Source organism: Schistocerca serialis, chromosome 5, assembly GCF_023864345.2.
Source record: "Schistocerca serialis cubense isolate TAMUIC-IGC-003099 chromosome 5, iqSchSeri2.2, whole genome shotgun sequence".
Taxonomy (NCBI): domain Eukaryota; kingdom Metazoa; phylum Arthropoda; class Insecta; order Orthoptera; family Acrididae; genus Schistocerca; species Schistocerca serialis.
In genome coordinates, this window is record NC_064642.1 from 12,166,719 (window position 1) to 12,190,668 (window position 23,950).

Sequence of the window (23,950 nt, forward strand, 5' to 3'; positions counted from 1 at the left end):
TTCTGGCAGAAAAATCTTGCGAGGCGTTTCTTGGTTTGGTAGGCGAATTTGAATGTGCCCACATCTTTGATTGTTCTCTTGTCTCAGGGTTCACGCACTTAATCCTGGTTTCGTCACCGGTCACGATTCTGTTTAACAATGGTTCTCCTTCGTCCTCATAACGTGACAGAAAGTCTAATGCAGAGGCCATTCTTTGAGTTTTGTGGTGGTCGGTAAGAATTTTGGGCACCCATCGTGCACAGAACTTACGGTAACCCAATCTTTCTGTCACTATCTCGTACAAGAGAGTCTTAGAAATCTGTGGAAAACCAGTAGACAACTCCGACATTGAGAAACGTCGATTTTCACGAACTTTTGCATCAACTGTCTGAACGAGTTCGTCAGTCACCAATGATGGTCTACCACTCCTCTCTTCATCATGAACGTTTTCTCGTCCACTTTTAAATAAACGTACCCATTCACGGACAACTCCTTCACTAATAAATCTTGGTCCGTACACGGCACAAAGCTCACGATGAATAGCTGCTGCAGAATATCCTGTGGCTGTAAAAAACCTTATGACAGCACGCACTTCACATTTGGCGGGGTTTTCTATTGCAGCACACATTTCAAACTGCCACAAAAACTAAACTAGCGCCGGTACGACGTTCACTCGACCACGGCTTGATGCCGACTGACGTGTTGAGTGCGTGAACGCACAGATGGCGTCGTTACTCCCCCCACAACCCGCACTGTGACCAATCGGAGGTTACTTTCTGAACCGCCCTCGTATGTTCGTGGCTTGTGGAAAATAATTTGATGCTAAATCACAGTAAGATTCAGTTTTTACAGTTTCTAACTCACAATGCAACAACAATCGATATTTTGATCAGACAGAATGGGCATATTATAAGCGAGACGGAACAGTTCAAGTTCCTAGGCGTTCGGATGGATAGTAAGCTGTTGTGGAAAGCCCATGTTCAGGACCTTGTCCAGAAACTAAATGCTGTTTTATTTACCATTAGAACAGTATCTGAAATAAGTGACAGCTCAACACGAAAAGTAGTATACTTAGCATATTTTTATATGCTTATGTCATATGGTATTATTTTTTGGGGTAATTCTTCTGATTCAGAAAGGGTATTTTTGGCTCAAAAACGGGCTGTTCGAGCTATGTGTGGTGTAAGTTCGAGAACCTCTTGTCGACCCCTATTCAATAGTTTGGGAATTCTGACATTGCCCTTACAGTATATATTTTCTTTAATGTCGTTTGTTGTTAGCAATATTAGCCTATTCCCAAGAGTTAGTAGCTTTCACTCAGTTAATACTAGGCAAAAATCAAATCTGCTTGTGGAATTCACTTCCTTGACTCTTGTGCAGAAAGGAGTGCAGTATTCTGCTGCATCCATTTTCAGTAAGCTACCACAACAACTCAAAAATCTTAGCAGTAGCCCAAACACTTTTAAGTCCAAACTGAAGAGTTTCCTCATGGCTCACTCCTTCTATTCTGCCGAGGAGCTCCTGGAAGAGCTGAAAAATTAAGCAAATTCCAGTGTTACATTGTTGATTTTCTTTATTTAAACTTACGAATTGTCACCTGAATATGTTTCTTATATTACATTTTATCTGTTTCTACTCTCGTGTTATAATTTGATGTATTGACTCGTTGCATGACCATGGAGACTTCTCCTTAATTTGGTCCCGCGGAACAATAAATAAAAAAATAAATAAATAAAAATAAAAAGTGGACGATTGCAAGATGAGTGGTGAACATCTCCTGCACATCGCGTGGGTAAATGCTCATGGGTAATAGTAACCCTAAGAAGCGATATGAAAATGGGTTCTCATGTAAAACCAGTATTAGGGTAGGCAAATATATGATCTGGATTTCTTGGAAGAAGCCTGTGAAAGTGTAGTACGTCTGTACAAGACACTGCATACGTGACACCAGTTCTAGTATCCTGTTCCAGTGTTTGAATTTCTCATGAGGCATGCGCAACATGTGTCGAACGGGTGCAGAGGCGCTGTTCTACGATCGTAACAGATATACTCGGGAGATTAAATGCGAGACCCTGGACGAAAGTGTAGTTCTCACGAAATGGTGTTTTGTGAATTTGGAGAACCCGTATTCGGAGGTGACTGTGCGAACATGATGCTGCTAACGACCTGTATCTCTTGTAATGATGAAGAGGAAAAGGTGGGAGGGATTAGGGCGCGAACAGAAGAATACACGAATAGGACAGGAAAGAAAATTGATATTAATGTTGGTGCGACGTGCCCTCCGTCATGAGCTGTGCAGTGATTGTTGGATTCTACCTACATATAGATGTAGGTCGATGGATTACGAGCTCACCTGGGTCAAATTCTTTCGGGCCGGCCGGGGTGACCGAGCGGTTCTAGGCGCTACAGTCTAGAACCCGCTCGATCGCTACGGTCGCAGGTCACTTATTCGAAGCCTGATGACATACGCAGCTCCTGTCTGGAGATACGCTACGCCCACACGCCTGCGCCGTCTGCAGTTCATACAAAACAAAATACCCAAAATCATAAACAACGCTCTACGATACACTCGCATCGCGGACTTTCACCGGGAATACTGACTTGAGACTCTCACGGAGGTAATCCACAAACTCACCACAAGACTATACCGACTCCAGACATTCGCAGAACCCGTTTATTCTGAATCTGGGGAACACGACCACAACCATAGATGGAAACACAAAAGACCAAAAGACACACTTGTAAGGACCTAACATCTATGACCAAGTATACGCAAAGACAACGGTACAGGTGCGCCCCTGTTAATCAGTGAGATGATCTATAGCCGATCTCCCACTACTACATAACGATCTTGATTGTTCCAGGAATGCAGCGGCTGCAGCAAACTGGGATACATCGCCATCGCTTGCCACGGTAATGATGCACGATACCCAAACTAACAAACCCAACCTTGCATGAACTATCGCAGCTAGTGAGCCACTACTGCTCTTACTACCCATGCCACTGTCGCAGAGGTTTTTTCCCCACTGCACGAGCCTTGGCACTTTTTTCCCTCTGCTCTTCAAATTGCTACCCTCATTCGCGTTTCGTCCACTATCTATCACCTGATGGACCGTGTTAATGCGTAGTCTTACCCAGACGCACGGACAACATCACAGCCCAGCATCCTGTGATTCCACTTACTAGATAACTAACATGTTTACGGAGGTGACTGTAGAACTTTTGGTCTGGTCACCACGTTGGTGCGGGCGTGGAGGGGCCCCATCTCTCTTTAAAAAGTCGCAGGTTCGAATCCGGGCATGGATGTGTGTGATGTCCTTAGGTTAGTTAGGTTTAAGTAGTTCTAAGTTCTAGGGGACTGATGACCTTAGAAGTTAAGTCCCATAGTGTTCAGAGCCAACCAAATTCTTTCGAGCAGGCGACGATTTAAGCATACTTCCAATATTTACAGTGTTCAAATGTAAATGTAATTTCGAAGAAAACATTTTCTTCGCACGTATAAAATAGGCATACCTGAAACTGGGTCGAATGTGAGGTTACTGTACTAGAACTGCGAATTTCGACTGAACTGAGGTCGTTGTATGTTGCAGTCTACTGTAAGAAAGACCAGCAAGTGACATTGTTGCAACGTTTCCCATCAAGTACCGAACATATACTGTGGAATCAGAGAGGAGCAAGATCGGTTTCTAACATTTCGTTGTCAGTGAGAACATTAGATAGAGATAGAGAGAGAGGGTGAGAGATACAGAGGGAGGGAGAAGGAGAGAGAGACAACATAAGCTTGGACTAGACAAAGAAATGAGAGAAATTTGAGCGTGTCCCTTTCACAGGAACGATACCGGCGTTTGCCATAAGTTGTTCAGGAAGGCCATGGAAAAAATAAATCTGGTTGGGTTGCCAAATACGAAAATGTTTTTCATTACATTAGTGAACCATATCATCTTCATCTTTGCCTATGGGTGGCGTGTCGTCTTCCGGAGCCTTGGCTTTGCTCTGCCGCGATTGGTCCGTTTGCTTTTAAATTTCGGAGGGCGCTGCGTTCTGGGGAGAGACCTCTTGACGACGAGAGTATCGAGTGCTGCTGCCGGAGTGAGACGGGGAGTTTAGTTTCCGGTGGTGTGGCAGCGCAATGTTGCGGGAAAGGTGGTATAACTTGCTGTGAACACACGTGACTGCCACGAGTGTGTGTACTGGGGACGGCGGCAGTCGTTCTGGACGGGCTGTGCGATAAGGAAGCTCGGCGTGGCAACTGTTGACGCGGCGTGTCTGCGTTGCTATGGCGGAACTGGGGCGATTGACATAACTAGAGTTGGTGCTGGTTGCAACGTGTCGCCGAATGCTTGTCTGCCTTCTGGACTAACGGTGAGAATTTATTGACTCGATGTGTCTCACTCAATTTCTGCCCGTGTCGTCGGGTGTGTTTTGCTCTAAGGTCGTGTGCCATGGTATTTCGCAATTTCAGTAGGCTCAGGCATGCCCGAAATCCCGATTCAATGATCTGCTGTTATGTTGTCAAGTGTAACTATCACTAGAAAAGAGTGTTAGCTCTCTGTGCCTTAATAACTGAACCTAAAATATTATCTGTGGTTGAAATTTTATTCTGACCCCAGTGCAATAACGATCTTGTATTTTACAATTTTTTGAGTGGTATTTTTATTATTTAGTACTGGTCGAAGATTTACGAAGGTCATTGGGTGTAATTAACAGTTCCTGCCAAGATAGGCGTTGTATTTTGAACCATGTGTTTCAGTGTTTAGTAATTTTTATTTTACGTCTTATTGAGTTGCTGTCATGCCCTATGTGGACGATTCGCCACGTCGGTGAAGTTTCTAGTTGTTCTGCTGGTCTGTGCCATATTGCTAAAGCAGGCAGTCCTAGCACAGCTGATTGTAAATTTTTCCTAGTGGTGAAGAGAACGGGCTCGTTTTAAGTGCTAACTGACTGATTTCAAGCATTCTCAAATATTTATTACTACTGATATTCAGGCCCTTCAGGCCGAATGGCGACGTCACTAACCCCCTTTGGTTATTAATTTTATCTTGTTAGCTTGTTTCATTACAAAATAAACCTTTGGTATATGAATTTGTCTTTTGGTCTTTACTGCTCCTTTGGACGAATTAAATTAACTGTTGGTTTCGCAATCTTGTAGCATTATCAAAACAGCTTTTGTGGTTATATTTGACTAGCCCTTCTGGCCGAATGATTAAAGTCATTCCTTTCAGTAACTTATTGTATTGGTCAATAATTAATCAAAAGTGTTGGGTCCTTCAGACCGTGATTATATCCTTATATTGAATCTTAAGATTGTCATTCTGACATTACCGTTGTGAATGTTCAGCGGCCCTTCAAGCCTGGAGTTTAAAAATTTTTATTGTGTTTTGTGATATATATATATATCTATATATATGTAACAGTGAACAAGTGTTTTTTAATGTTTAATAAAATTAAATTGTGTTGTGAAACTTTAACTTCATTTGAGTCCACGCTTTCACTCCCTGCAGCCTTTGAGCTCTGCGTACCTTACGTTTTGGTTAAGTTTTCCCGTACCACGACATATCAATTAGATGTACTTTTTGTTCCACAAAAAGAAAGATGGAAGGTCAGGCTTTGACGCCCAATCGACGAAGAAGTCATGGGTGACAGAGAGCTTGCACGGAAAGGGTGAAGGTTGGTCAACGCTACCAATATGGCATTTGCCTTAAGCAATCTAGGAAGTTCCTGGGAATCCTATTCTGCTTCAGATAAAAAATGAATCATCCGTAATGGAGCAGGAAAGGAAAAGAAACCTTACTGTTTGAGATTCTGTTGCAAGTTATTTCAATGTTTGCAAAAGTCGAGTGAAATTTACCAAAAACTTGGTGGAATGAGCCCAATTATCATAACGTGATGCATGCACTAATAGCGCTGCGAAGGGTGACATAACGACGTTGTATGGTTTCCTTTCGTAGGCTGATCCATCACCGTTGTAACTGGCCCTTGTTATCCCAGATACTGAATCACGTAGTGGACTTTCGAGCTGGTCCAACACGTGTGTTCTATCGGGGACGTATCTGCGGACCTTGTAGGCCACGTGAGCATCTACGCATCGTGCAGATAGTTCATAGTGACACGAACCATGTGTGGACAAGCGTTGTCCTCTTGAAAAATGGCACAAAGTCACTGCCGCACGAGAAGTGACACGTGATATCACAGGATGTCCATGACGTACGGTTGTGCTGTCAGAGTTACCCAAATACTACAAGCCGATGTTTCCACACACTATGACGCCAACAGTAACATGACTGTGCCTCTAAAAAAAAACATTGGTACAATGTGACTTCTCCCTAGCTTGACCCCATACTCACCGACGGTGGCACCAATTCACACAGCCTTTTGTGTTGCGGTGTTACCTGAATCTATCGGACTGGACGGTAATTCAATACCCCAGCTGCTGTTAGTCTCGGACCTATACTGTGGGGTAACACCCACAGTTGCAGAGACTCCATTACTTATTCTCGGATGGCACGTGTACATGTGATGTGGTTACGATGTGTTTTATGCACATAATGGTAACTCTACCTTGTACTGGTCATACGTGGTGGACTGGAAACTTGACGACGTGTATCCAATCCTCCACGTTGCCATGTAGTCCGACATCGGGCCACTGTCACAACTAAATGCTCCACAACCTGGGCTTGACACGATCTGGCTTCGACTGACCGGTCAGACAGAGACCAAAAATGAGGCCCCTTTGAAACTCTGTCAGGTGCTGATAACACAGCCTCATACGAGTACGAGGCGTCTCCATGTCCTTCGCGTTTATCGCTCAACTTCTGAGACTATTCACGCCTCTTATAAGCAGACCAGTAGGCATGGTAACAACGTTAATGCACTCTGGTGACTGTTACCTGTGACATAGATTTGTAACTGTAATCATTGACATACCCGCCGATGGTTTGTAAGTGTATAAGCTGCGCTGATGTTCGACTATGTTTTATGGGTGGTTCACTTTTTCCATCTGGCAGTGTATATGCGGAAGCGTCGACGGGGATATGAACCGCCGTTATTCCGAATGCGAGACACTGTGTAAGTAGGCTGTTTATGTGTTTGCATGTTGGTAGCGCTGTGTAGCGCTCTGTATTAAACCTCTGACTGCACTTTGCGCACTCTGTAAGAGACTCTCTGTGGCTGGTCGGACTTGCAGTTGGAGGTGAACAGCCAGCAGTGATGGACGTTGGGTGTGAATAGTCAGCAGTGATGGAGGTTAGAGGTTAATAATTAGCAGTGTTGGAGGTTTGCAGTATTAGCGCGAGCGGACGTTCTGGACGTGTGTCCTTCATGGGAATGTAATTTGTCGATGATTATATAATTTTTGGAACTGAATGTCATGGACGATTAAATTTTTGAACTGGTTGTCACATTATTAAGGTAAAAATACATTGTTTGCTTTGCAACAAAATCTTTCCTTTGCTAACTGCATGCTTATCGATAGTTAGAGCCTTCAGTTGTTAGAATCTTTTATTTAGCTGCCAGTATTGGTGCTTGTGACATTGCTGTAGTTCAGGTAATGAAGATTTTTGTCAGGTAAGTGACTTCTGGAATGTATAGGTTATTGTTAGGATTTCATCTAATTCAAGGCCATTCTTTTTTAATAATTATTTGAAGTGAGGTTATCATTTTTTGAGCAGTCAGATTGCGTTGCGCAGGAATATTGTGGATCAGTGTCGAAATGATAAGAATAACTGAAGTGAAAGTAGGCTCAGGAAGTTCAGTTTCACTCAGCAGTCTCAGAATCAAATAATGTAGAAGTTCCACCTTCTCAGTGATTTCTATTTAAGCAGAAATTTATTATAAACAAGTTTCAACTGCACTGGCTATTACACGCAGTTCTTGATCACGAGTTTAGTGTCTTACCGCCACGATTCCTCGTTCTGTTACATCGTATCTGGGCTTTGTCTGACGTGAATGTTGTTGGTGGGATACAGTAAAATCAAATGTAACAGATCGAGGCGACAAGGCAACAAAATTCTATTACAAAACAGGACGAGTTGAAACTAATATCCATGGAATTATTAAATGAGAAAATCAATTAATGATAACAATCAAACAGAGCTAAAATAGGGCGTTCTGCCATATACCTGAAATAATAGTAATAGATGCATGAACGCTAACTAACATTGTGGTGCATATTCATGAATTTATCCTTTCTTTTTATTTTTGTTTATCTGAAATGTCTATGTATCTGAGTGTAAATGGACTGTATTTATTTGCTGTTTCTAATCAGTAAGTCATTACTTGGGTTGGACACTGAGTGCTAGTCTGAGTGAACCGAACAAATATAAACGCTTGTATTTAGAAATGTTCTTTAGTACGGATATAGTGGCAGAATTTATACCGATTAGGTACGAAAATACAACCCAGTTACTTTTGAAACGTGATAGTTCAGTTAGCTAGTGAACCTACAGCTGATGAGTAGAAAAAATTTACAGGAGACCAACAGTCCACGTTAAGAAATCAAGAGACTCGAAAATTTCAGTCATTCTTCCCTCTGCTCTTCTTGAGTGATTTGTTCGTCGCTCTATACCATGGCGAGGTCCAGCAGAAATAGTAGGATTTTACCAAACAAATCAGTGACCACTTTAATTAATTTTTGTACAAAAGACGTATTTTAATATATTTAATTTACATTCATGCGTCTCACGTTATCACAATTAGCCGCATAATGATGTTGACATTTTTATATCACAAACTGGAGTCATAATAAGTAGAGTTTGTAAAAGTGAAATACTGCACGAATATGTAGTCCTTTCCCCAGATGATCGCACAAGTAGACTATCTTTGACGCAGTTGATTGCATATGTTCTGATATTGAAATTACAGTACAAGGTAGATGTAAATCAGTCACTTCAGGGGCTCAACATAATGTATTATCTTCTTTTTATCTGTAAGATATGTCATGTGACCTGATCCAAAATCGATGTAAGTGTACCCGCCTGGCGGTGAAAAATTATACAGCAAGTTTGTCATTCAGGAACCGCTCTCGAATGATATTTATTTGTGAGGATAACCGCCTACAAGTACGCGCAGGAATTCGACAGTGACTTGCCTGAGCGTCGGAGTCTACCGTTCATCGTGTTGCGATACTGGTGTTTGCTTTGGTCAGGAGCCCACGACTGTCGTGCCAATGTGGGATCGAAGGGTTCACGAGGACCATTACCTGCACCCTGCAGGATCCCAGTGGCCGCACACGCCTAGCATCCGAGAAGACAGATGTATTAGTTGCTCAGTCATGCAGGTTCATGCAGTCACATGCAATGGTGACTGATTATCATGTGCTAATGAGCTGCAGCACAATGTAAATATCGCACTAGGATGTCATTTCCGTGCGAATGCAAGCTGGAAATCACATTACAATTACGCAGCTTCTTCTCAAATTCGAGACGGGAATGGCCCTATAAATACAGAATTTCTCTTCTGACGTGAGCTGGAATGCAAATGAAATTGACGGTAACATGTTCTGCAGCGCTGTCTGCAACATAACTAGGAAACAGCGTCAAGTACTGAAATGCCGGTCAGCTGCGCTACGGTCCACCCACAGAGGGACGCTGCTGTCAGTTTTCGACTGCGCATGCTCTGATGTGATGGCATCCCTTCTGTCACTACGAGTGCAATGTTCCTTACAGGATCAGATCTGTACTTTTCTTTGAAAGTGCGTGTAACATATTCTGCAACTGTAGTGTGAGAGAGATTTTTGGGAAGCAGTTGTAACGACGCAACGGCCCACTGGTAAAGCGCACTGTGTTAGTTATTTACTGTGTTTTTTACATATTCTCTAAACCATTGTTTCTCCCCTCTTTGCTAGCAGCGATTGGCATCGAAAGACTTCGATTCACATATGCACTTGGCAGTTTTTGCAATTCTTCAGTGTTTCTTGAGCTGCATTATTTACACTTAATCTTTGTAAATTGAAATGAAGACACGTGTGTTTCTCACTCTCTGGACAGTAACAGTGTTTATGTCTGTTCGTTTGTTTTCGTTCATGTTGTGAGTGCTGGCAATCTGTGAAACTATATTTATAATGCGTGTATTGAAGGTAAAAATACTTGCAATCAACCCCTCATCTCCTCTCACATCTCTAACACACATTTTCATTTACTTGCCCTAACTCACACACACACACACACACACACACACACACACACACACACACACACACACTAGGAAAGGGATGGGAAAACTGTCTGGCTTGATTGCAGAAAACTTAAGGATGGACACTGTCACAAGTGGTAAAATACCAGTGGTCACAGGTGTCAGAGGGATGCCTTTTTTTAGGATAGGGAAGGGGGAAAGAAAACGAGATTTAAGAGAGACTGGCAGACACACTCAGTTTGAGAAAACAGATGAACAGGAGTTAGATTTTAGCATACAGCCTCCATTTAAACAATGTTTAACGGAAAGTAATCAGAAACTGCCAGTTCATCCTCGCCAAAGCAGTTGTAATCCCATTAGTATGCAGTATCAGTTATCTTTATTACACCAGAACATTCTGGGACTCACAAATAAAGTTGATGAACTACTCATTTGTATCGATGAAAAGAAGTCATGTAACCAAATTGACATAATGTGCCTCTCTGAACATCAAGTGACCACTGGTACAGATATGTTAGACATTTCAGGATTTAAGCTAGCTTCCTACTTCTGCAGAGTAGATATGAATGGAGCAATAGTTGCCACATTTATTAAAAACTGCCATAAATTCTGTTTAGAGCAGCATCTAGAAGCATGTGCAACGGAAGTAGAGTTCCATAACAGATCCTATGTAATAGTAAGTATTTACCGAGCACCTGCAGGAAATTATAATATATTCATAAATCATCTAGAAGCTCTTTTTGGTTATTTAACAGGAAGAAACAAAGAAATTTTGATTGCTTGTGACTTTAATACAGATTTTCTAATGCAATCTTCCAGTAAGCATTTACTGCAGTTAGTAATGTTGTCATTCAGTCTAACTTACAGTGTAAACTTTCCAACTAGGATCACTAAATCTTCAAGGACAGCCATTGATAACATTTTTATAGACAAATCAAAGGAACAAAATCATATCATAAAACCTGTAATAAATGGACTATCAAATCATGACATGCAGTTCCTTGTTTTAGATGTAAATTCTAAGCAGATTTTTAAGACTGCTAAATCTGAGTACAGGAGAGTAGTCAGTCAACCAAAAATTGAGTGTTTTAGAAAACTGCTCAAAGATATGAACTGGAAAGATGTTTATAGTGCTCATTACATGAATTAAAAATATAACACATTCATGAACAATGTCAGTACCATGTTTGAAAACTGTTTTCCTCTAAAAGTTACTCAGATTAAACAGAAGTCTATAATAAAACCATGGATTACACAAGAAATAAAGATTTCCTGTAAGTCGAAAAGGAAAATGTATCTGTCGACCAAGAATAGCTACAATACTGATGATTTAGCTAAATACAAGGAATACTGTACAATATTAAAAAAAAGTAATTCAGGCATCCAAACAAATGCACTACGAGAAGAAGATAGGAATGTCAGGGAACAAAATAAAAACAGTATGGGATATAGTGAAGGAGGAGATTGGTAGAACTTGAAAGGAAGAGGAGGAAATAGCACTAAGGGTAGATGACACATTAGTAACCGATGGGCATAGTATGGCAAATCTATTTAACAAGTACTTCATATCCGTTACTGATAGAATCGGATTGTCAGGATAAGTAAATAATGCCCTTGAATATCTGAAACTAGCCTTTACAAATAGCTTCTGGTACATGAATATGTCATTCACTTCACCAAAATAAATAACTTCCATAATAAAGTCTTTAAAAACAAATCATTCTGGTGGTTACGATGAAATATCAACAAAGTTAATTAAGGCATGTTCTTGTGAGTTTAGTACAATTCTAAGTTACTTGTGTAACCAGTCAATCATAACTGCGACATTTCCTGACTGGCTAAAATATGCAGATATTAAGCCTCTATTCAAGAAAGGGGATACAGAGATACCATCAGATTACAGACCGATTTCACTTTTGCCATCATTCTCTAAAATTTTAGAAAAAGTAATGTACAGGCAGCTTCTCAACCATCTGACCACAAATAACATATTATCAAGAACACAGTTTGGATTTCTGAAGGGTTCTGATATCAAGAAGGCTATTTACACCTACAGTAAAAATGTACTTAATTCATTAAATAACAAGTTACAAGCAGTAGGTATTTTCTGTGATTTGTCAAAGGAATTCGATTGTGTGAACCACAACATCCTTTTAAATAAATTAGAATTCTATGGTGTCATGGGCAGTGCTGCAAAATGGTTCAAGCCATACCTCGCTAACAGGAAACAAAGGGTGTCAGCCCAAGGGACTAGTGAATTCAGTCATCAGTCATCAGAATGGGAAGAAATTACATGTAGTATCCCACAAGGATCCATCTTAGGGCCATTGCTTTTTCTTGTGTACATTAATGATCTCTCATCAGTTACACTGCCAGAAGCAGAGTTCGTTTTATTTGCAGATGACGCAAGTATTTCAATAAATAGTATGTCGAGTGTAGTTCTAGAAAGATCTGCTAATGATATTTTCATGGATCTTAATAAATGGTTTAAAGCTAACTCACTGACATGAAACTGCAAAAAGACTCACTGTATGCAATTCGGAACCTGTAAGAGGTTTCTACCCAGCATACGCATAAAGTATGAAGAAGAGCAGATACAAGAGGTTGACAGTCTTAAATTCCTGGTATTACAACTTGATAATAAATTCAGTTGGGAGGAGCACACCACAGAACAGCAGAAACGCCTTAACAAATCTGTATTTGCAATTCGAGTGTTAGCAGACATAGGCGACATAAAAATTAAAAAGCTTGCATACTTTGCCTACTTTCATTCCATAATGTCATCTGGTATAATATTTTGGGGTAACTCTTCAAGTCAAACAAACGTTTTCAGAGTCCAAAAGCGAGTAATACGTATTATTTGTGGAGTAAATTCAAAGGCGTCCTGTAGAAACCTCTCAAAGAACTGGGTATACTAACTACTGCCTCTCAGGATATTTACCACTTAATGAAATTTGTCCTAAATAATATATCTCTTTTTCCAACAAACAGCTCAGTTCATACATACAATACCAGGAACAAAAATGATCTGAACAAGGACTTAAAAGCACTTACTTTAGTTCAAAAAGGGGCCCAACACTCAGGAACACTCATCTTCAATAATTTGCCAACAAACATAAAAAAATTAGTTACAAATAAAGATCAGTTTAAAAGGAGCCTCAAAGACTTACTAGTGGCCAACTCCTTCTACTCCACTGACGAATTTTTTAATAGAAACAAATGATGTATTGTATATATTCATACTGTTAGTATTGTTATTTCAGCTTAAAAAAAATTGACATGTTCTACATCCACGAGGACCTCCTCAGCATGGATCAATGGAACGAAAAACTAATTTAATCTAATACACACACACTCATGACTTTAAAAATAAAATGTAGTTTCACAGGTTGGCAACACTCACAACGTGAACAAAAACAAACGAATAGGCATAAACATTGTTATGTGCAGATTCAGAAACGCACATAACTTCAGTTCACTTTAACAATGAAGTTTAAATAATGCAGCGCAATAAATTCTGCAGATTGGCAAAAACTGCAAAGTGCATATGTCGATTGGAGTCTTTCGACGTTAACAGCTGCTAGCAAAAACGGAAGAAGCAGTGGTTTGGAGAATATCCGAAGAAACACCGTAAGTAACTTACACACCAACTTTGTAAACAAAATGCTGTTTTTAACCTTAAATAACCAAAAATATATTCAATTTGCTGAATAACAAAGCAAGATGCTTTATAAATAAGGGCGAAAAGCGTCTGATATACTTCTCCTTAATTAAACTGCCTTCAACTCAAGACGGGAAACCAATAATGACTTATTAACATATAGAATTTAATCCCAATTACTATCTTTCTAAGTCAAAAGGCTATAGATGGTGCTGCTATAAAAGGCGAGTATATGAGATAACTTAGTATGAAAGCGTTTTCTGTATAAAGAGGATCTCTCGTTGTAGATCTTTGGAGGAGAAAGTGATATTTAAAGAGTTAGGTAGATCTATTGCAAATGCAAATTTAACAGCAGGAAGGCTCGCCGATTTGGCTGCTGAAACGTATGAACAGAAGCAGGTAGGTGCCCCTTCCAAGCTCCTAGAATATTTCGCTTGAGTGGGAGGTAGGAAAAGGTAAAATACTCTCTAAGGATATGTGCTTACAGTGTGAGGGATTTATGAGGAACAGTTCACAAATCAGAGCGGGTAGCCAAGTGGTCAAGCGTGCTGACAGGCAATTCGCTGACTCACGTTCGATTCTTGGCGCTGCCATCGATCCATCGATTCCACTTTTTTTTTATTCCTCACAGTTTTAAACGATTAATTACAAAATTTAACAATATTATGAAAAGGAAAGTTGCTACTTACCATATAGCGGAGATGCTGAGTCGCAGATAGGCACAACAAAAAGACTGTCACAATATAAGCTTTTGGACAACAAGGCCTTTGTCGAAAATAGACGACAGATACACACATACGAACATACACACACACACACACACACACACACACACACACACACACACACACACACACACGACTGCAGCCTCTGGCAGCTGAAGCCACAGTGCTTCAGCGCTGTTGTAGTGACACACACACTGTACGTGTCAGTAAGACGCACTGTCTCGGATGACATATTACTATGTTTGTGTGTGTGAACTTTTACTAAATACATTAGTCAGTTAGAACTCAAAACTTTCATTTATAATCATAGTTCCTGATCCCGCTGAGTAAATAGAGAGTAGAAACATTTCTTTCAGTGACCAAACAAGAATGTGGAATTGTAGACTGGAAACCATGGTCAGTATGTTCTCCATCGCATTATGGCTGACCACGAAAATAGTCTTCAGGCTCTAGTAAAAGACGGTGAAACATTAAATCAGTTTTACAGCTGAAACTTCCTGGCAGATTAAAACTGTGTGCCGGACCGAGACTCGACCTCAGGACTTTGGCCTTTCGCGTGCTCTGCAGCACTTGCCCGCGAAAGGCAAAGGTCCCGAGTGCGAGTCTCCGTCCGGCACATAGTTTTAATCTGCCAGGAAGTTTCATATCAGCGCACACTCCGCTGCAGAGTGAAAATCTCATTCAGGAATTTTACTGTTATCCATCCGCCGCCCCAAAAGTTCATTTTCGTGCTGCCTGTGAAGATGGTTTTGTGAGAAGGATGTTGTAAGAGGTAAAAATTATGTTCGCTAAAGGAAATTTCGAGGACGGGTCACAAACATGGACAAATTTATCGAACGTTTCATTTACCTCTAGGACTTATTTCAGAAATGCTTCCTGAACAAATGCTTAAGTGAACAGAAACAAAGCCCGACTTCAGAATAAGTTCCTGAACGGACGAAGTTTCAGACACCGAAATGGGTCGATGAGGGATTTTGTGTGCATGAGCTCCCAATGTTCTCGCATATAAATCGCCCGCTGGGAGTGGTGACTGAAATAACGACGCTCAAGAGACGTTTACGCGAATATTTACAATGGCATAATGTCTACAGCCCAACAAATTCCATTGCCGAGGTTTTAGATTTTATTGACGCACTTTAACAGGCGTTGAAATTCAAGCCATAAAATGGGAACAGTAAACAGAGAAATGGGTACCAGAACACGAATTATAATAATCACCAAAATAAGCATCAACGCAATAATAATTTTCACAGGAGAAATGCAAACAGGAAATTTCATAACGCAAATCAAAATTTGGAACTAAAGCTTGTGGGGCAGGAGCCTTACGAAACTCAACGCCAGAATACGAGGTCAGGAAGTTAGAGATGGCCGCATCTCAGGTCCACAGATGGTGAAATGGAAGCGCTATTTTAAAACTTCTGTATGGCTAATTTTGTACGAACCTGACTTAGAGAATAAATTCCTAATAGGTTGCTCTTTTTGGGGGAGCAAGCGTTGTAGTTGGTTTTTCGAAGGGCCCTCCCGTGCAGTCCATGCTCCCCAGGATATATACACGGAAAAGGAAAAAAAATCCCGAATTTTTACCGGAATTCCCAGTTAAGAATACACTTCCTCATGGATGAAAACGCCCTTTTCCGTGTTATTAAGTGACAGTATATTTTCCCTCAGAACTGTAAAACTTATCAATCCTTCGAACGGTTATGTTTTTATACAGGGGCGTAGAATTCCTGGGCACTTTAGAAAACGAAACTCAGGGAAGAAAACTCCTTTTGGAAAAATTTTTGATGTGCAGCAACATGTACGCTGCATATTTTCGAATTACGAAAGTATAAATTCGAATTCCACCAAACACCGCATGTTACTTTCCGAACCATTGTAATCGAGATTGCGATGCGCATTTGTAAGCCAATCATAGCTCATGTCACGTGATCCCGCCAGCCGATGACAGCGGATATTCAGATCACATGACATGTGACGTAGTTAGCTAATAGCAATTCACTGTTAGGTAGTGCGGATACACAAACAGGAAAAGTTAATGTTTTAAATTAATACACATAGTGTTGCTACAAGAAAAGAAAAGCTGTCACATACAACATTGGTCTCCAAGGTAAATAAGCTGCAAGAGAAACTAAGCTTTCACATATAATGCTGATATTTTTCATTCGCGTTACAGTTTAAGACGTATCACACAAATGTGCCAGTAAAATTTTTATCCGAGTGCAGTGATTTGTCCTCAGAGTTTTCCACAAATAAATTAGCTACCGAAGAGGAGAGAGAGCTACCCATAGCGCAACATCAATTTGTTCATAATAACAACATGAATGTCTTATCTTCAGGGCTCGAAAAACTTCTAAATGGCTCGTCATCAAATGCTATGTGATTTATGAAATTCATCGTATATTCTCGCACATAGTTCAACTTGCGTAAAAGGAAATTTACTTTGAAAATAACGCTTTTCAAACTACCATTCGCAATATTTTCCCGCGACCTGTTAGAAATAGGTTCGTTTCAGTAGTCGTCAGAGAGCGCCAGATAACTGGCGCCACTGCGCTTTTGCAGCAGCTCAGGAAGCCCGAATGTTCGTACGTGTAAAACATTAAAAGATCTTGCATTATGTCATAAAAGAAAAAAGACATCAGAGGATACTCCAAGAGCATCGAAATTTCATGAACCATACTAAAATGGAACATTCGTATGACCAGATACCCAATGACGTAGGCCTCGACCTGATATTAAGCGTTTCAGTGTGGGTTGTGGCATGTGAAATTTCTTGGAGCACCAGTACTGTATTGACTCATTTTTGATTCTTTATTATGGCCTAATGTCATATGTACTATAAAAGGAAAACATGCACTTGAAATGCAGCGAGCAGTTGAAATTAGCCAATAGTGTGGAACTAAACACTTTGTTTCAAACACATTCACTGCCTCAGCGTAAAAGATTAACAAAAACCAAATTTCTTTAGCAAACCGACAAAAATAACTTCATTGTTCTACAAGGCGATTAATGCAAGGTTCTCAGAAAAGTGGAAATAAAATCAAATCTGAAGCTAATACGAATATTAGCCTTCCGTAATTATGTAAATGTAGTGTAATTCACTTGATAGCGCCCGGCCACAAAAATCCATTTTGTTTTCATTTGACGTGAGAGTAGTAAACGAAGAGGAAACAGCAAAATCACTAAATGTGAACACGGGTCGCGTGCAGACTACATATTTCCCCACTATAATTCAGACTGGTCTGCGCATCAGCCTCGGATCTACGATATTTCCGAACCGGGGCAATACTAAGATAGTGGCGTTCCCCCCCACCCCCCCCCCCCACCCCCCACCCCCCTCTCTCAGTCCCTCGCCTTCGAGCGTTTGATATAGATAAAAAATTATTAAAAATCGATTTTTCAGAAATACGTTCATTTTGTAGCGCACATCTTTCTGAAGTGGCTGATACCTAAAACATATATGTTCGAGGAAATGTAAGACCTGTTATTTGGTCTTAAGTGTGCCAGAGTGCAGTGCCACTCCTCTTCACACAGCATTCTTCTATCGCACGTTGCTGCATTTCGCTCCGTGGAATTGAAACGTGTATATTTTGTACTGGATGCCACCAAACTATATTCTGGACAGTGGAAATTGAAATGTCCTGTGGTGCCTCTCCTGCACCCAGTCACCCAGTTCACATCCTGCCCCTCTTAAAAAAACTCGCAATTAATGCTGGATGGGATTATTTGTAATCGGCTGAACAAAAGCTCTTCAGAAAATTTGCACTCTTTATTGCCTGTTGTTGTTGTTGTTGTTGTTGTGGTCTTCAGTCCTGAGACTGGTTTGATGCAGCTCTCCATCTTACTCTATCCTGTGCAAGCTTCTTCATCTCCCAGTACCTACTGCAACCTACATCCTTCTGAATCTGTTTAGTGTATTCATCTCTTGGTCTCCCTCTACGATTTTTACCCTCCACGCTACCCTCCAATACTAAATTGGAGATCCCTTGATGCCTCAGAACATGTCCTACTACCCGATCCCTTCTTCTAGTCAAGTTGTGCCACAAACATCTCTTCTCCCCAATCCTATTCAATACTTCCTCATTAGTTACGTGATCTACCCATGTAACCTTCAGAATTCTTCTGTAGCACCACATTTCGAAAGTTTCTATTCTCTTCTTGTCCAAACTATTTATCGTCCATGTTTCACTTCCATACATGGGTACACTCCATACAAATACTTTCAGAAACGACTTCCTGAAACTTAAATCTATACTCGACGTTAACAAATTCTCTTCTTCAGAAACGCTTTCCTTGCCATTGCCAGTCTACATTTTACATCCTCTCTACTTCGACCATCATCAGTTATTTTGCTCCCCAAATAGCAAAATTCCTTTACTACTTTAACTGTCTCATTTCCTAATCTAATTCCCTCAGCATCACCCGACTTAATTCGACTACATTCCATTATCCCCGTTTTGCTATTGTTGATGTTCAGCTTATATCCTCCTTTCAAGACACTATCCATTCTGTTCAACTGCTCTTCCAAGTCTTTTGCTGTCTCTGACAGAATTACAATGTCATCGGCGAACCTCAAAGTTTTTACTTCTTCTCCATGGATTTTAATATCTACTCCGAATTTTTCTTTTGTTTCCTTTACTGCTTGCTCAATATACAGATTGAATAACATTGGGGAGAGGCTACAACCCTGCCTCACTCCCATCCCAACCAGTGCTTCCCTTTCATGCCCCTCAACTCTTATAACTGCCATCTGGTTTCTGTACAAATTGTAAATAGCCTTTCGCTCCCTGTATTTTACCCCTGACACCTTCAGAATTTGAAAGAGAGTATTCCAATCAACATTGTCAAAAGTTTTCACTAAGTCTACAAATGCTAGAAACGTACGTTTGCCTTTCCTTAATCTTTCTTCTAAGATAAGTCGTAAGGTCAGTATTGCCTCACGTGTTCCAATATTTCTACGGAATCCAAACTGATCTTCCCCGAAGTCAGCTTCTACCAGTTTTTCCATTCGTCTGTAAAGAATTCGATTGCCAATTAGCTAATAACTTGCTGTTTTGTGGCATAAAATTAAATATAGGATACATAAAACCAGTAAAGACAAGAGACAAGCAAGACAGTACACATTTCTTCAATCCTTAGCTCCTAGAATTTTTTTTCTCTCTAATCTTGCTACAGCTTTACATGGCGTTCTCTCGTTTCTTCGAAAGGATCTCTTAGCTCATCAAAGGTTCTGCTACATGAAAAATCGAAATGTCGTTGTATAACACTGAAAAATCTGTTAATATAAATAGTACCAAAGACTGGTGTGGTTTCTCGAGCTAATTACGCCTATTTTGTCGCTGTCTGCTAGATTAAAGAAAATAGGCCTTTCTAACATTGCAGAAATTGTGTCACACACCAAATAAACGAGACTGTTTTGGCACAAATGATCATTTTTATAACACGACAGAATGTAATTCACGAAGTACCACTATCAAATGCCTATGAGGCCTACTACAAGCAAAAAGCGTTATGTTACGAAATAGTTTCACATTTCATTTGTACGTTCCAGTTTCTCAATCATGAGATCGAAAAGCAGTAGTACGAGATTTTTATACAAATTTGGAATCGTCGTATTCTTCCCTAATTTATGTGATGTCCCCGTTTCTTCTCCTTCCTCTTTCTAACAAACCATCTCGTTATGACTAATTCTGGAACTATTCCTTCCTTTGTCAAAACTTATTCGCCGACTCACTTCACTAACCCTGCCAACCGGTTTAGTTATCCCTGATTATTCTCCGGTTAGGCGTTGTTATGTTCGTAAGAACCATTTTCAGCGCTCTTCCAGAATGGAACTTAAGCGGCTGCTAGACGGGGACTGTACAACTGGCCCTTACTAGTGCAGCGATCGGGCCAAAACTTTTCTGACAAAATTCCATTTTCCTGGATAACAGTTCCTGTTAGTCGTTTATTTTCACTCTGGTAGTCTGAATCTATGAATTTCCCTAGTAATTATAACAACGCTGATCATTCGCAAACCCAAACAACATAATCAGACAGCGATTGGTGTTCACTCGTTCGGCTTTACTCCGATCAGCTTGTATATCCCGGTCCCCTTTTGCCTGCAGGAAAGTTTATTTCTAAATGCCACGAGGACTCCCCTGGCAGACATCACGTACACTATGCACGCATTCAAAAATCAAGTTATCATCTATTTTTTATTTTTTTACCGTCGGACCAAACTGCTGATGTCATCGGTCCCTAGGCTCACACACAATTTAATCTAACTTAAACTAACTTACGCTAAGGACAACACGTAGACCCATGCCCGACGGACGACTCGAACCTCCGACGAGGGGAGCTGCGCGAACCGTGACAAGTCGCCTGAGACCGCACGGCTACTCCGCGCGGCTTATGATTGATTCAGAAAGCAACTTACAGAGTGTGATTGGCTCAAATGGCTCTGAGCACTATGGGACTCAACATCTTAGGTCATAAGTCCCATAGAACTACTTAAACCTAACTAACTTAACGACATCACACACACCCATGCCCGAGGCCGGATTCGAACCTGCGACCGTAGCAGTCCCGCGGTTCCGGACTGCAGCGCCAGAACCGCTAGACCACCGCGGCCGGCACAGAGTGTGATTAAAAACCAACAGGGATGCGCATCAAAATCATACGAGTAATCGATAGGCCAACGTGCGCTGGCTTCTAGGCGCTTTGTGAAACAAGGTTTTTTCTCCTCAAGAATATGAATTTGGCTCCCCCCCTCCCCCCCCCCCCCCCTCCGGGCTTCCCTCATAGATCCGGGCCCACTGCGCACGCGTGAATCTGGCAGCTTGGGAGCGGCAGTAAAACTTTTCCGGGTTGCATCTTGCTGCTTGCTGTGACTGCTTACATAGGAAACAGCCACATTTCTGTAGACAGAAACGGGAGAGCCGGCCGGAGTGGCCGAGCGGTCTAGGCGCTACAGATTGGAACCACGCAACCGCTACGGTCGCAGGTTCGAATCCTGCATTGGGCATGGATGTGTGTGATGTCCTTGGGTTAATTAGGTTTAAGTAGTTCTAAGTTCTAGGGGATGGATGATCCCGGCAGTGTCCCATAGTGCTCAGAGCCAGAAACGGGAGAAGGTACTACTCATACGCCACTCAATTGCGCATGCGCATGAGCCCACTCGTAATTGCTAAAACGAATCTAATGTAAACAGTTGTGACGTCACGCTCATCGGAGGCAATTTGTTGTTATGAAGCATTGCATAGTCTTCCTAAAGCCTTTGACACATTTTGCTGTTGTCAAACGCTTGTATGAGCACTGTGTTTTTTTGTTGTATGTGGCACATTTCCTTTGCAGTGTATGTTTTATTTTCATTTTTTTTCTCGTTCACTTTTTATTGTTGCAGCATTATTCTGCAGTAGCGGGATACAGTAATATCCCTTGTTAGAGTAGCGATTCTTACCAGTCAAAATTACAAAAATTTAACTGAAAACTAAAACAACGAAAAATTCCCGGAATTCTAAAAAATTCCCGGGTTTTTCCCGGTTTTCCCCCGGATTAAAAAAATTCCCGGGTTTATTCCGGATCTCCCGGTTGTCCCGAGTCGTATACACCCTTCTCCCCCATAACAAGCAACCCATCGGGTTGTTCTACAGAGTACATCTATCAAACAGGAAGACCTTTCACTGTTAGGCTTAGCGAGCTTCCACAGACAAAAAAATGTCAGGTGTAGAACTTTTCTCCCTTTGGCCAGCACCTTAAATCTTCTGGCCATCGTCCCACAGATTCAGAAAACCTTAAAATCCTTCATGTGGCCTTGTGGGGTGGCGGGTGTAATAATAATTTAGTGACTTTATGGTTCGTTGTTATACAGTTCGCTTTCTCACATGAGCCTGGCAACTAAATTTGTGGTGTGAGGTATCTAACACCTTGGAATTTCTGTAACAGCCCGTCCATCTTCTGTGGGCGAGGTGAACACAGACTACTCTGACGTGACGTGTTCCCATGAAGCTGTGTTCACATTGGCCTGACGTATAGCAGGATGAAACAACTACTTCCATCTGCATTGTATTTTCCGACATTTTGTTTTGAACCTGCAACCATGTATGTACTGCTTGTTTTTGACATGCTGGAAGAAGAAGAAGAAGAAGAAGAAATGGCTGCTCTGCGTATTGCATCCATTTGCTCGTCTAGAGAATGGGTGCATCAGATCAATATGTGGGCGAGACAAATTTGGGGAGTTCCAAAATTTAATGCTTCAACTAATAGAAGGTGAAGAGCGGTTTTAGTTGTATTACAGAATGACAAAGACTGTATTCTACCATCTCCTGAGCTTGGTTGGTCCGATAATAGAAAAACGCTCCACTCAACTCAGGGAAAGCATTCCGGCGGAGATACGACTTGCAGTTTGCTTGAGGTAAGTGCTAATACTTTATTGTCACAGAGACATTTTGGAATTTTTAGTGATTTTCTTTTCACAAAGTGCGTTTTATTATACATCAGAAAGGTAATTGCAAATTAGAAAAATTTTCTTGCTGTTTCTCTTGCCAAGTGTAGGACAACGTTGAGGCCGTTGAGCAGTCCAAGCTGTGTTCAGATCGTTGAGGAGATGGTGTTGAGGAGGATTGCTAGAATGATGATGGATTTGTATACAGAGTATTGTGGTAACCAGTGTTCACCTGAAATGAGCTCCCACGTGCTGCTTGCAACGCTGCCCCCAAAACAATGTTTCTCACTTCCATTTTCACTCTAATTTGCTCATCAGGACGCAGTTTTTTCACGTTTTTCGCCATGCTGAGGGAAAAAAGTTCGCATTCATCGTCCACGTTGAAGTAGTACTTGGGAGTGCAAGCGTTGGTTGTCTTTCATTATTTTAACCATTTCTTGTACGGATGACGACAAACGTTTTTTTTCCCACGTAAGGCCTTACGAGCTTCGCTGAATGTTGAGTAAAAGGTGTTGGAGCGTCTGATACATTAGCAGTGGGATGGTCGATGGCCTCCGCCATTGCAGGCACCGCACTTTTCGTAGATCGTTTCTTGATGGATTGGACTGGGAACCTCCTGACGAGGCCACATGTCAGTCTGTTTCATCAATCGGACATAAGCCAGTTTCTTCTCGTGTTCCATCATAATCTTCATTATTGGGTCTGTCTTCGGCATTTCCTCGAGTTTTTCTTGTTACGAGAGTTGGATTCAAAAAAGGCATTTCGTCTTCAAACTTCCATTTGCTCAAACTCTTTGCTGCCTGTCCTGATTTTGTGGCTCTAGGGTGTTTAGCCTGGATGTACGCATTCCGCAGTTTATTCCAGTTGTCTTTACACTCATTACCTAGAACAGAGAAATTAGTTTAGAATTCCAGGTTAGTCTTTATAGTACATTTAAAATTAGTTGCGAATTTTGACGCTTGGCTTGCCGGAGGTGACGTGACTCCGTTACCCAGGTAACACCAGTGGCGAGCCAGGCTTTCCCCCCCGAGCCGC